The following is a 13,491-nucleotide window of genomic DNA, read 5'->3' on the forward strand; positions in this document are numbered from 1 at the left end:
TGGCTTATCTTCCATAGTTTTATAGATATCTTTTTTGGCTGCTGTTGAAATAAGCGAAAAGCTGAAAACAGTTGTTTGTTCAGAACACTATTGCTAGAATCCAAGAGAAAGATGATAGTGACATGGATCAGGGTGGCTCCAGTAGAATTCAGAGGAAGTGGTCAGATTTGGATGTAGTTGGACAGTAGAGCTAACAATATGCACCTGGATGTGAGTTGTGAGAGAAAGAGGAGTCAAAGATGACAATGAGCAACTTGGGAGCATAGAATTGTCATTTACTGAGATGGGGGACATTGTGGGAGAAACAGATTTTCTGTGAAAGACCAGAAATTCAGTTTGAGACATGGTAAGTTTGAGATGCCTCTAAGTCACCCAAGTGGAGATGCAATGAGCAATTAGGTATGTGTGTGGAGTTCAAGGCAGAGGTCTGAGCTGAATATATAAATTTGGGAGTCTAAAGAGTTAATACCTGTACTGTACAAAGAACTCCTACAAATTGATAAGAAAAAAAAGAGATAAATGGACCAAGGATATAAACTGGCCATTTTATAGGAGAGGAAGTGCAAGTGGCTAATAAGAAACTTCATTGGTAGCCAAGGAAATGCAGTTTCCTAAGAAAATGAGAACATTTTTCACCCTCGAATTTGAAAAAAATGGAAAAAAAAAAAGATTTATATCTATTGCTGGTAAGGGTGTGAGAAAAGTACACGCATATTGCTGATGATAGTGTAAACTCTACATCCTTCTTGGGAACTTTTCTGGCAATATCAAAACTTTCAATGTGGTAATTCTTGAATATTTTTTTTTATTTATTTACTAGAGAGAGTGAGAGCAAGAGAGATCACAGAGGGAGAGGGAGAAGCAGACTCGCCACTGAGCAAGGAGCCCAACGTGGGGCTAGATCCCAGGACCTAGAGATCATGACCTGAGACAAAGGCAGACGCTTAACCGACTGAGCTACCCAGGTGCCCCAGTCAATGTGGTGATTCTTTAACATAGTAATCCTGCTTTGGAAATCTAGTCTACAAAAAAACTCATCAATAAGAATATTGGTATAAATTTATTATAGCACTGTTTGTAGTAGCAAACAATGGAAGCAACCTGAATGTCTGTAAATAAGGGAATAAGGTATTGCCTTAAGATAGAATATTATGGGGATGCCTGGCTGGCTCAGTCAGTAGAGCATGCAACTCTTGATCTCGGGGTTGTGGGTTTGAGCCCTGTGTTGGGTGTAGAGATTACTTAAAAATAAAACCTTAAAAAAAGATGGAATATTATGTTGCTACTAAAAGTAGTTCAGAGTTTATTGACAAGGAAGGATGACCATAATTTAAGGGAGAAAAATACAATGTAATTGTATAATGTTACATCTTTCTAAGCTATAGAGGGGAAAATCCTCCCTGTAGGTGCATATGTTTTTTCAGCAGAGAAATAACATTGGTTATGGATGAAATGGGTTTAATATTTTTTACACTTTTCTGTATCATTAGGCTTTTAATTCTTCTTCTTTAAAACTTCTAATTCTTTGGGCGCCTGGGTGGCTCAGTTGGTTAAGCGACTGCCTTCGGCTCAGGTCATGATCCTGGAGTCCCTGGATCGAGTCCCGCATCGGGCTCCCTGCTCCGCAGGGAGTCTGTTTCTCCCTCTGACCCTCCCCCCTCTCATGTGCTCGCTGTCTCTCTCATTCTCTCTGTCTCAAATAAATAAATAAAATCTTTAAAAAAAAAAAATTAAGATGAGAGCAAAACCAGAAGCCAGCCTAATTTCTTCTTCCATTCTTTTCTTTATTTCTCCTTCCTTTCTTTCTTTTCTTTTCTTTCTTTCTTTCTTTTTTAATCATTGTGTATTGTACACCAACTGCACTTACATCTCAGTTTGGATTAGCTACATTTCAAGTATTGAGTAGCCACATGTGGCCAGTGTCTGCTGTTATTAGCTGCTACAGGTTGAGCCTTCCTCCTGAAATGGCCTTCAGATCCTGAAGAGACATCCTTTGGAGAAGCAGAACTTCAACATTGGTGATGTATCTGGGATTTTTTAAAATAGCCCACCATCAAGCTGGAGGTGATAACTGGAGCTAATTCGATATTCTTTCCATTATGCCAGGTCAAAGAGTTAGATCCTCATTCAAATCACAATTTGCCTTGTGAAAACTTGAGCAAGATTCTTCACATCTATGAGGATCATCTCCTTGCAAAATAACTGGCCTTCCTACAAGGATTTTTGTGTTTTGTTTTCTCTTTATTTCATTCATTCATTTATTCATTCATTCACTCATTCATTCAGTAGGCTCCACACCCAGCATGGAGCCCATACTGGGGCTTGAACTCATTACACTGAGATTAAGACCTGAGCTGAGGGCGCCTGGGTGGCTCAGTTGTTAAGCGTCTGCCTTCAGCTCAGGTCATGATCCCAGAGTCCTGGGATCGAGCCCCGCATCGGGCTCCCTGCTCCTCGGGAAGCCTGCTTCTCCCTCTCCCATTCCCCCTGCTTGTATTCCCTCTCTTGCCTCTCTTGCTGTGTCTCTCTCTGTCAAATAAATAAATAAAATCTTTAAAAAAAAAAAAAAAGACCTGAGCTGAGATCAAGACTCAGACACTTAACCAACTGAGCCACTCGGGTGCCCCTTGTTTTCTCTTTAAACAAGTTTTGTGTGTGTGTGCAATAAAAATATACATGACATCAAATCTACCATTATAACTATTTTTTAAATATCTTATTTATTTATTTGACAGAGAGAGAAAGCACAAGCAGGGGAAGTGGCAGAGGGAGAGGGAGAAGCAGGCTCCCCACCCAAGCAGGGAGCCCAACATGGGGCTTGATCCCAGGACCCCTGGGATCATGACCTGAGCTGAAGGCAGATGCTTAACTAACTGAGTCACCCAGGTGCCCCCCATTATAACTACTTTTAAGGACAGAGTTCAGTGGCATAAAGTACTTCATTCACATCGTTGTGGAACCACTGCCACACTCTATATCCAGAACTTTTTCATCTTTTCCAAGTGAAAATCTGTACCCATTATACTCTAATTCCCCATTCCCTTCTCCCCTCAGCCCCCAGCAACCACCATTCTCCTTCTGCCTGTATGAATGTGACTACCCTAAGTTCCTCATATAAGTGAAATCATACAAATATGTGTCCTTTTGTGACTGGCTTACTTCACTTAGCATAATGTCTTAAGATTCATCCATGCTATACCATATGTCAGAACCTCCTTCCTTTTTATTTTTTTTAATTTTTTTTAAAGATTTTATTTATTTATTTGTCAGAGAGGTTGAGAGAGAGAGAGAGCAAAAGCACGGGGGAGTGGCAGGCAGAGGTAGGAGCAGGGAGTCTGATGTGGGACTCGATCCCAGGACCCTGGAATCATGACCTGAGCTGAAGGCAGCTGCCTAACTGACTGAGCCACCCAGGCGTCCCATAACTTCCTTCCTTTTTAAAGCTGAATACCGTTCCATTGTATGTATATACTACATTTTGTTTATCCATTCATCTGGCGGTGGACATTTAGGCTGCTTCCACCTTTTGGCTGCTGGGAATAATGCTGCTATGAAAATAGGTGTACAAGTATCTATTTAAGTCCCTGCTTTCACTTCTTTTTTTTTTTTTTAAGATTTTATTTATTTATTTGAGACAGAGAGAATGAGAGAGAGCACATAAGAGGGGGGAGGGTCAGAGGGAGAAGCAGACTCCCCGCTGAGCAGGGAGCCCAATGCGGGACTCGATCCCGGGACTCCAGGATCATGACCTGAGCCGAAGGCAGTCGCCCAACCAACTGAGCCACCCAGGCGCCCTCACTTCTTTTGAGTATATACTCAGAAGTGAAATTGCTGGATTTTGTTTTTTAATTAAAGTATAATTTACATACAACAACAATCTCTCTTCTTTTATGTTCTTTGAGTTTTGACAACACATACAGAATCACCACCACAGTTGAGATAAAGACAGGTCCATCACCCTGAAGTTTTCTTATGCTGTTCCTTTACAGTCAGTCTCCCCTCAAACCCTAGGCCCTGGAAAACAATGATCTGTTATCTTTCATTCTAGTTTTGTCTTTTCCAAAATGTTATACAAATGGTGTCATAGGGTATTTAGCTTTTTGAGTCTAGCTTCTTTCACTTAGCATAATGCATCTGATATTCATCAATGTCCTTGCCTATTTCAGTAGTTAGTTCCTTTTTATCAACGATTGACATTGTCTGGATGTACCACAGTTTGTTTTTCCATTCCCAAGTTGAAGGACATCTAGATTGCTTCCAATTTCTTTTTTTAAGATTTTATTTATTTATTTGACAGAGAGAGACACAGCGAGAGAGGGAACACAAGCAGGGGGAGCGGCAGAAGGAGAAGCAGGAGAGGCAGGAGAAGCCTGCTTGTGTTCTCTCTCTCAAATGAATAAATAAAATCTTTAAAAAAATAAAAAGACATTTCTAGTAAAATAGTACATATCATATGAAATATTTATAGCAAAATACGTCTGCTGGTCAGCTATAAATGGAGACTGATACAGAGCTATTGCATTGGCAGCTCGGATCGTACTAACACCAGTACCACTCACAATATCATTCTCCAAAATGGTGAACAACTTGGTAATATTCTAAACCAAACAGAGAACAAGATAAACCAGCGTATATTAAAACTGCACCAAAAATACTATGTTTATAAATACAATAATACATTAAATAAATTGGGTTCTAATTATAAACACCCATAAGGACATCTGGTAGGACACTTGAAAGTTGTGCAGGTTATGGAACAGTTCGTTCTTCATTGTGCCAGACTACCTTGCACACTGCAGGTTGGCCAGGGTCCCTAGCCTCCCCCAACTAAATGCCAGGAACCCCCCACACACACACACACACTCAGCATTGTCACAACCAGAAAAATCTCCCTCACAAACTCTCAAAAGCCTCAAAAGAGCTAAGTTTGGGTAAAAATTCATTTCCTTAATAAAGCAATCTGATAGGAAAAGTCCTTATCTCTTTACAGTGACTAGAAGGAAATGTTAGAAATTCTGTCCTCCAGTGGAGGGAAGAGAGCCCAAGTTTACTTATGACATTTGCCTCAGTTAATTATATTAACAACCCAAAAGTTCTTTGGTTTAATAGATCATGGTAACAGGCCAAAGGTTTCAGGTCTTAATCCCTGGCATCTGGAAATGTTACCTTATTTGGAAAAGGGGTCTTTGCAGATTAAGTTAAGGATCTTGAGATGGGCAGATTATCCTGGATTATTTGAGTAGGCCCTAAATACAAGCACATGTATCCTTATAAGAGGGAAGCAGAGGGAGAATTGGCACAGATAAATAGAGGAGAAGGTGTTGGGAAGACAGAACAGAGAGAGAACTGAAGATCTGGGCCTTGAAAATTGGAGTGGTGTGGCCACAAGCCAAGGAATGCCAGCCATCACCATAAATTGGAAGAGGCAAGGAATATACAGTCTCTCTCTGGAGAGACTATGGCCCAACTGACACCGATTTCAGCTCAGTGATAGTAATTTTGAGCTTTTGACCTCAAGAACTGTGAGAGGACAAAGCTCTGTTGTCTTAAGCCACCCAATTTGTGGTAATTTGCTACAGTAACCACAGGAAGCTGATAGTCATAAATTATATTTTCTTAACAACATGGATGAAGGAATTTTCACAGCATGGACGTACATGATGTTCCATAGATGTTCCTCCCTGATAAAGGGCAAGAGCTTTTCCCTTTTCATCTCCTTCCTTCCTGCTATCCACCTTGACCTTGTCATGTGTTAGCATGTGAGGAAGGGAGGATTGGCCATGCAACCAAAAAGGAGAGGGGTGCTAAGAGAAACTACAGTTCCGGATGATGTAGTGTCCTGACACCATGAGCCACTGGACCCACTCTGAAACTTCTAGTCTGCTTATCTTATGAGATAATTAAAATGTCTTTACTGCTCTGGTCACTACTAGTCAGAATTCTCATTACTTGCAGAATTCATCCTAATATAGGATTCAACAGCCAATATTAAGATTGCAAGTAAGAAATAGCAATACAGTTATGTTACCTAAAAATATGGAAGTAAATCCCAGAAGAAATGGCCAAGGGAGTTAGACAAATGCCATTGCCTCTAGGAACTGGATTTCAGAAGAGATGAGACAAGGGGTGCTGTTTTCATCATAAACCCAGTAGCCCTATTTGACTTTTTATGTTGTATGCACATATTATTTAGATAAAAATAAAACTAAGGGGTGCCTGGGTGGCTCAGCCCCTTAAGCGGCTGCCTTCGGCTTAGGTCATGATCTAAGAGTCCTGGGATCGAGCCCCGCATTGGGATCCCTGCTCAACAGGGAGCCTGCTTCTCCCTCTTCCTCTGCTGCTCCCCCTTCTTGTGCTTGATCTCTCTCAAATAAATAAAATCTTTAAATAAATAAAACTAAAAGTTAGGGGCGCCTGGGTGACTCAGTTGGTTAAGCATCTGCCTTCAGCTCGGGTGGTGATCCCAGGGTCCTGGGATCAAGCCCTGCATCAGCCCTGCTCAGTGGGGAGCCTGCTTCTCCCTCTCCATCTGCTGCTTCCCCTGCTTGTGCTCTCTTGCTCTGTCAAACAAATAAATAAAATCTTTAAAAAAAAAAACTAAACTAAACGTTAGGGGTGCCTGGATGGCTCAGTTGGTTAAGCATCCTACTCTTGATTTCGGTTCAGGTCAGGTCATGATCTCAGGGTTGTGAGATGGAGCCCCGTGTTGGCTCTGCACTGGGCATGGAGCCTACTTAAGATTCTCTCTCTCGGGGCGCCTGGGTGGCTCAGTTGTTAAGCGTCTGCCTTCGGCTCAGGTCGTCATCCCAGGGTCCTGGGATCGAGCCCCGCGTCGGGCTCCCTGCTCGGCGGGGAGCCTGCTTCTCCCTCTGCCACTCCCCCTGCTTGTGTTCCCTCTCTCGCTGTGACTCTCTCTGTCAAATAAATAAATAAAATCTTTAAAAAAAAAAAAAATTCTCTCTCTCCCTCTGCTTCTCCCCCCCTTCCTCTCTCTCTCTCTGTATAAAAAAAAATAATAAAAATAAAATAAAATAAAATGTAAAGTACCTTTAGTGAAGGGATGCCTGGGTGGCTCAGTCAGTTAAGCATCTGACTTTGACTCAGGTCATGATCTCAGGGTCCTGGGATTAAGCCCCGCGACAGGCTCCCCCTCAGCAGGAAGTCTGCTTGTCCCTCTGCCCCTCCTTGCCAAACCACCCCCCGCTCTTACTCGCTCTTTCTCTCTCAAATGTATAAATAAAATCTTTAAAAAAACAAAGTACCTTTAGTGAATATAAAAGAAAATCTACAGGACACAATGGGCATTTGAAAAAAACTCTGAATTTTTTTTTGAGAGAGAGAGAGGATGTGTGCCCATGCATGGGCGAGCAGTGGAGAGGTGAGGCAGAGGGAGAAGAGAGAGAATCTTTTTTTTTTTTTTTAAGATTTTATTTATTTATTTGACAGAGAGAGGCACAGCGAGAGAGGGAACACAAGCAGGGGGAGTGGGAGAGGGAGAAGCAGGCTCCCCACTGAGCAGGGAGCCCGATGTGGGGCTCGATCCCAGGACCCTGAGATCATGACCTGAGCCTAAGGCAAACGCTGAACGACTGAGCCACCCAGGCGCCCCCCTTTTTTTTTTTAAGATTTTATTTATTTGACAGAGAGAAAGACAGCCAGAGAGGGAACACAAGCAGGGGGAGTGGGAGAGGGAGAAGCAGGCTCCCCACTGAGCAGGGCTCATGCAGGGCTTGATCCCAGGACTCTGGGATCACCACCTGAGCTGAAGGCAGACGCTTAACCAGCTGAGTCACCCAGGCGCCCCTAACTTTTAGTTTTATTTATTTATTTAAAGATTTTATTTATTTATTTGAGAGAGAGAGATCAAGCACAAGAAGGGGGAGCAGCAGAGGAAGAGGGAGAAGCAGGCTCCCCATTGAGCAGGGAGCCCGATGCAGGGCTCGATCCCAGGACCCTGGGATCATGACCTCAGCCAAAGGCAGATGCCCAATGACTGAGCCACCCAGGCGCCCAGAGAAGAGAGAGAATCTTAAGCCATCTCCACACCCAGCGTGGAGCCTGATGGGGGGGTGGGGGGGGTTCAATTTTACAACCCTGAGATCATGACCCGAGCCAAAATCAAGCACCCAGGTGCCTCAAATTTAATTTTTAAAGTACTAAGTTTGTTATCAAATAAATTAACATTGGACATGTATATTTTGCTGACGTAAAAAGCACAGAAACAAAGAGATCAGAGAGATGGGGGAAAGATCTTATTTAATGTTACATTTATACAGATTCTACCTCCTCATGTAAATAAGCAGCAGCAGAAAGCTTCCTGAGATGGTTGCAGGTTCTTCCTTAATTCCTTAATTAATGAACGAATGAACAGTGAGTGAGTAACAAAATAATAATAGTTAACAATGAACTAAATTTGCCAGGTGCTATCCTTTGCACGGGCAATCTTATTTGATTATCATAGTAGGCCCATGAGATTGGCCTATTGTAATCCCCATTTCACAGAGAAGACTGAGAGGCATTGCCCAAGGTCACACAGCTAGAAAGCAGTAGACCTGGGATCTGGACCCAAAGCCCGGCTATCGCTGCATATATGCATGAGTAAGAATGATTTTTTTTTTTAAAGATTTTATTTATTTATTTATTTATTTGAGAGAATGAGATAGAGACCATGAGAGGGGGGAGGGTCAGAGGGAGAAGCAGACTCCCCGCTGAGCAGGGAGCCCGATGTGGGACTCGATCCCGGGACTCCAGGATCATGACCTGAACCGAAGGCAGTCGCTCAATCAACTGAGCCACCCAGGCGCCCCGAGTAAGAATGATTAAACATGGCCATACATAGAACATAAATGCAGCGTTGATAACACTAGCAAGGAATTCATTCATTATGTAAAGATGCTTCTTTGTGGTAAATACATTTTCAGAGCCAGAAAAAGATCTGGCATTGGAATGTCTTTAGGATTATGGCCAAAAAAGAAGAAAGAAGAAGAAAAGCCAGCTTCTAATAGATTACTTGGGTTTAATTTGATCAAATCAAGAAGAAATCTACAAGCGTGGGGGTGTGGGGACGAGGAGGCAGCTTACACAATTTTTATTGCCTAAATCAGGTAATAAAATTAAGAGATTATGAAAACATACCTTACAGGCTTAATCTGAATTTAGGGACCACAGTTTGTAAAGCCAATGCCATCTGTAGGGTTTGGCTTTGGAGTTCCCTGTTACCACAGCAACTTTAAAGAAGACCCAGCAGGTACACTTATTGCGTAGGAAGAATTGGCCTTGACGTGTGCAGCCTCAGAGGTGAGTAGCCCCTGTCCTGGGGACTGTAACCCCAACTTCTTTTCAGCTGAAAAAGTGTCCCTTTAGTGGGTAATCTATATCTTAATACTGGGAAGATGTAGAATTAAAACCAAACATGCTGAAGTAAATGAAACACATAGTGGTAATATTTTTAAGCTCACAAGTAGATTTTTGTCATATTTGGGGAAACCTGAATATATTTGGCATTTAAAGTATGTGTGATGTTAAAGAAATGTTGACATACTAGAGAATCTGACAGATCAGTCTTGGTTTTCTAATTTAAAAGACGTAATCAAGAAACTGATTTTATGAGCCAATCACAGAAGAACAAATATTGTATGATTCCACTTACATGAAGTCCCTAGAGTAGTCAAATTCATAGAGACAGACAGTAGAATGGTGCTTGCCAGGTGCTGGGGGAGGGGGAATGGCAAGTTTGTGTTTAACAGGGACAGAGTTTCAGATTAGGAAGATGAGAAAGTTCTGGAGATGAATGATGGTATTGGTTGCACAACTATGTGAATGCAGGTAAGCCAAAAAATGTACACTTAAAAATGGTTACAATAGGGGCACCTGGGTGGCTCAATTGCTTAAGTGTCCCACTCTTGATTTCCACTCAGGTCCTGATCTCAGGGTGCTGAGATCAAGCCCTGCTGTGGGCTCCCCGTTGGGGGTGGAGCCTACTTAAGATTCTCCTCTCTCTGGGACACCTGAGTGGCTCAGTCGGTTAAGCAGCTGCCTTGGGCTCAGGTCATGATCCCAGGGTCCTGGAATCAAGTCCTGCATCAGGCTCCCTGCTCAGCAGGGAGCCTGCTTCTCCCTTTGCCTGCTGCTCCCCCTGCTTGTGCTCGCTCTCTCTCTCTCTCTGGCAAAAAAATTAATTAGTTAATTAATTAATTAAAAAAAAATTCTCCTCTCTCTCCCTCTCCCCTCATCACCACTTGCTCGGGGGCATGTGTGCTCTCCCCCTTCCTCCTTCTCTCTCTCTCAAGGAAAAATAATAAAAAGGTAGGATGCCTGAGTGGCTCAGTCAGTTAAGCATTGGCCTTTGGCTCAGGTCATGATCCCAGGGTCCTGGGTTCCAGCCCCGCATCAGGCTCCCTGCTCAGTGGGGAGTCTGCTTCTCCCTCTGCTGCTGCCCCTGCTTGTGTTTGCTCTTTCTCTCTCTCTCAAACCAATAAAATATTTTTTTAAAAAGGTTAAAATAGTAAATTTTATGTTATTTTTATTTTGCCATAATAAAAAATGATTTTTAAAATTTTATTTATTTTTATTTACTTAATTTTTTAAAAGATTTTTTAATTCATTTATTTATTTATAAAGATTTTATTTATTTATTGGACAGAAAGGGAGAGAGAGAGCACAAGCATGGGGAGTGGCAGAGGGAGAGGGAGAAGCAGGCTCCCCACTGAGCAAGGAGCCCGATGCAGGGCTCAATCCCAGGACCCCGGGATCATGACCGGAGCCGAAGGCAGACGTTTAACCAACTGAGCCACGCAGGCACCCCAGATTTTTATTTATTTTAGAGAGAGAGAGAGTGTAAGCACACGTGATGGAGGGGCAGAAGGAGAGGGAGAGAGAGAATCTTAAGCTGACTACACGCTGAACACAGAGCCCAATGCGGGGCATGATCTCAAGACCCTGGGATCTCGACCTGAGCCGAAACCAAAAGTCAGACACTTAACCAACTGTGCCACACAGGTGCCCCTATTTTTATTATTTTTTTTAAGATTTATTTGAGAGAGAGAGAGAAAGGGAGGGAGCAGAGTGGGGGGCAGAGGGAGAGGGAGAGAGAGTCTTAAGCAGACTTCATGTTAAGTGCAGAGCCCAAGGCGGGGCTTGATTTCACAACCCCAGGATCACGACCAGAGCCAAAACTGAGTCGATGCTTAACCAGCCGCGGCCCCCTGCCAATAAAATTATTTTAGATGCTAAAACCAGTAGGCAAAAGTCTGATGAGAAACGAGACATTTACATAGTCTCCAGGCAGCAGCTCCCCGCAAGATATTTACTAACTGCAAAGGGAAAAATTTTAAGGTTATAGTGAAGAAACTCAGAAGACCCCACCCTAACCAAGTGATCCCATTAAATCACAGCAGTAATAAGATACGTCAACACAATGTACTGAGAAAGGCACAACTTCACTTCAGTGGTATTCAAGCCAAAGAGACATAACCTCAACCTAATCACAAGAATATGTAGACAAACCCAACTGAAAGACAACCTACAAAATACCTGACCAGGACTCATCAGAAGTATCAAGCCAAGAAAGTGAAGACAAGGAAAGTCAGAGAAACCGTCACAGATTGGAGACCAGGGAGACAGGACAGCTAAAAGCAACGTGCCATCTGGGATGAGATCCAAAAACAGAAAGCGATCATTAGCCGTATATCTGTAACATCTGCAGTTTAGTTACTAGACTCGTGTCAATGTTAATTAACTGGGTTTGATAACTGCACTATACTTAAAATGAACTAGTATTAGAAGAAGCTGGGTGAAGAGAACAGTGAACTCTCTACTGTCTTTCTTATGTACATGATTTTAAAATATTGAGATATAATTCATATACCATAAAATTCACCCTTTTAATGTACAATTCAGTGGTTTTTAGTATATTCACAGGGTCAGGAAACCATCACCACCATCTAATTCTGGAACATTCTAATCACCCCAAAAAAAGCAACCCTTTACTCATTAGCTTCCTATTCCCTCCTTGCCCTAGACCTTGGTGACCATTAATCTTTCTGACTCTGGATTTACTTATTCAAGACATTTCAAATAGCATCATACAAATATATGGCTCTTGGACTGGCTTCTTTCACTTAGCAGGATGTTTTCAAGATTCATCCACACGGCAATTTTTTTGTTACTCTAATATAATTTCAAAAGAAAAAGTTTCTAAAATCTGATTTTTGGGTTGTGATTTTTAGCTAACACATATAATCTTTTTTAAGTTTGTAAACAGAATAGTTTCACTGTAGTTATAAATTTAAGAAGGACTGGGCCTCTTTAGCCGCAGTTCCACACTTGCTTCACGGTTGGGCCTTCAAGATGTCTGAACCGTGTTCTGTGGTTTAAAACCAAAGTTTAAAAAACTACAAGGTTAGGGGGCGCCTGGGTGGCTCAGTCAGTTAAACGGCTGCCTTTGGCTTGGGTCATGATCCCGAGGTCCTAGGATCGAGCCCTGCATTGGGCTCCCTGCTCAGCCCAGAGCTTGCTTCTCCCGCTGCTCATGCTCTCTCTCATAAATAAAAAAAATAAAATCTTTAAAAATAATAATAAGGGCGCCTGGGTGGCTCAGTTGGTTGAGTGACTGCCTTCGGCTCAGGTCATGATCCTGGAGTCCCGGGATCGAGTCCCGCATCGGGCTCCCTGCTCGGCAGGGAGTCTGCTTCTCCCTCTGACCTTCCCCCCTCTCATGTGCTCTCTCTCTCTCACTCTCTCAAATAAATGAATAAATAAAATCTTAAAAAAATAAAAATAATAAAAAAATAAAAACTACACAGCTAAAGGGCACCTGACTCAGTCAGTGGAGCATGCAACTTTTTTTTTTTTTTAAGATTTTATTTATTTATTAGACAGAGAGAGAGAGCACGCACAAGCAGGGGGAGCAGAGGGAGAGGGAGAAGCAGGCTCCCTGTGGAGCAAGGAGGCCGATGCGGGGCTCGATCCCAGGCGCCACCCTGGAGCATGCAACTCTTGATCTCAGGGTTATAAGGTCGAGTCTCACGTTGGGTGAAGAGATCACTTAATAATAAATCTTGGGGCGCCTGGGTAGCTCAGTTGGTTAAGCGTCTGCCTTCGGCTCCAGTCATGATCTTGGGGTCTTGGGATCAAGCTCCGCATTGGGCTCCCTGCTCAGTGGGGAACCTGCTTCTCCCTCTCCCCCTGCTTGTGCTTGCTCTCTTTCTCAAATAAATAAATAAAATCTTAAAAAAATAAATAAAATACAGTCTTTAAAAAAAGAAAACCTACATGTTTAAGAGTTTAAAAGAGAGAAAAGCTAATGGGGATGTTGATTCTTTAAGAGCGGAAATAGAGTGGTAGGGTTTGATAAGAGGTTTGGCCATAAGAGGGTTAAACCAGCTGTCATTCCCCAACAAAGGTGAGAGGAGGTCAGGGGCTGGCTGTGGGCAGAGTCCAAGAGGAGCTCCTGCAATGATCTGGGGCGGGGAAAGACAGCCTGGGCCCCAG

This window comes from Neomonachus schauinslandi, chromosome 11 (genome assembly GCF_002201575.2).
Source record: "Neomonachus schauinslandi chromosome 11, ASM220157v2, whole genome shotgun sequence".
NCBI classification, from domain to species: Eukaryota; Metazoa; Chordata; class Mammalia; order Carnivora; family Phocidae; genus Neomonachus; species Neomonachus schauinslandi.